Raw genomic sequence first — 906 nt, 5'->3', positions numbered from 1 at the left:
CTCAGCTCACGCCGGCTCGCCGGCCCTCTTTCTCCAGTCAAGGACCGGGAAGGCGGGAGCTGAAGAGGGCTAATCCAGCGGCCTCCCGAGACCAGCTGTCGCTGTCTTCCCATCTGATGTTTCCTTCCCGGGGGGATCCCACTCCGCTGACCGACCACCAAACCTATGGCGCTCGCCCCTCTACTCCAAATTCCCAGCCCCACTACGCTGGTGGCGCCCGAACCCAGCAGCAGGAGCTCTGGCAACTCCCACACAGTGCCGGCAGCAGGTGGGGACCCGCCAGCGCCCTCTGGTCGCCCCCGCAGTATGTGCCCTGCCAATCTTTGTGGCCACCCCCACCAGGGCAGGAGGCGCAGAAGAGGTACAGCAAACCTACCTGCGGGGTCAGGGCGCGGACACACGAGTTTGCAAACTGAATCTTGCTTTCGGGAGAGACCTTTCTGTCTCTTTCTCTCTCTCTCTTTTTTAATCTCCTTCTGAGCTCAGCCCCCAAAACCACAAGCTTCACTTCCTGAGCGTTACAGAGTAGCTCCCTAGCCCTCTCAGACCTATCCCCCAACCCCTAGTTGGGCGGAGGGGCGCGCTCCTCCTTTGAACAAGTGGTCCCGAGGAGGCCTAAGGACCTGATTTTTCTAGCCCGCTTCCTGGACGCCCTTTCGCGGACCTCCCCATTCCCCCTCCCCTCTGTGGACCAGCGGGGGATGGAGGAACACAGAGGTCCCGTCACCCAGGCACTAGAAATGACTAGAAAGAAAATTGAACTATTCTTGGCTCCTGGGAGACTTCCGCAGCGAGAAGTCACAGATTCGATTCAGGACACAGATTGCCTGGAGCGGCGGGAGCCGGGGGTGCTCCGCTCGGAGGAGGCCTCCCTGCTCCTTTGGCCGTGGGCATCCCCCCCAACCC

The 906-nt window shown here is 61.3% G+C and overlaps 1 protein-coding gene across 1 annotated transcript in view; it reads right to left on the bottom strand.

Moving 5' to 3' along the window:
• Gfi1 (growth factor independent 1 transcriptional repressor) overlaps window positions 1-515 on the bottom strand; it is a 12,399-nt gene extending 11,884 nt beyond the window's left edge. The window contains exon 1 of the mRNA XM_048814453.1: window positions 377-515. The gene's annotated coding sequence lies outside the window, so the exon portion shown is untranslated. The remainder of the gene's footprint in view (window positions 1-376) is intronic.
• Window positions 516-906: the final 391 nt, after the last annotated feature.

The sequence above is a fragment of the Marmota marmota genome, unplaced genomic scaffold (genome assembly GCF_001458135.2).
Source record: "Marmota marmota marmota unplaced genomic scaffold, marMar, whole genome shotgun sequence".
In the NCBI taxonomy this organism is placed as follows: domain Eukaryota; kingdom Metazoa; phylum Chordata; class Mammalia; order Rodentia; family Sciuridae; genus Marmota; species Marmota marmota.
The sequence above is the reverse complement of the archived record's forward strand: the minus strand, read 5'-3'. Positions and strand labels throughout refer to the sequence as shown.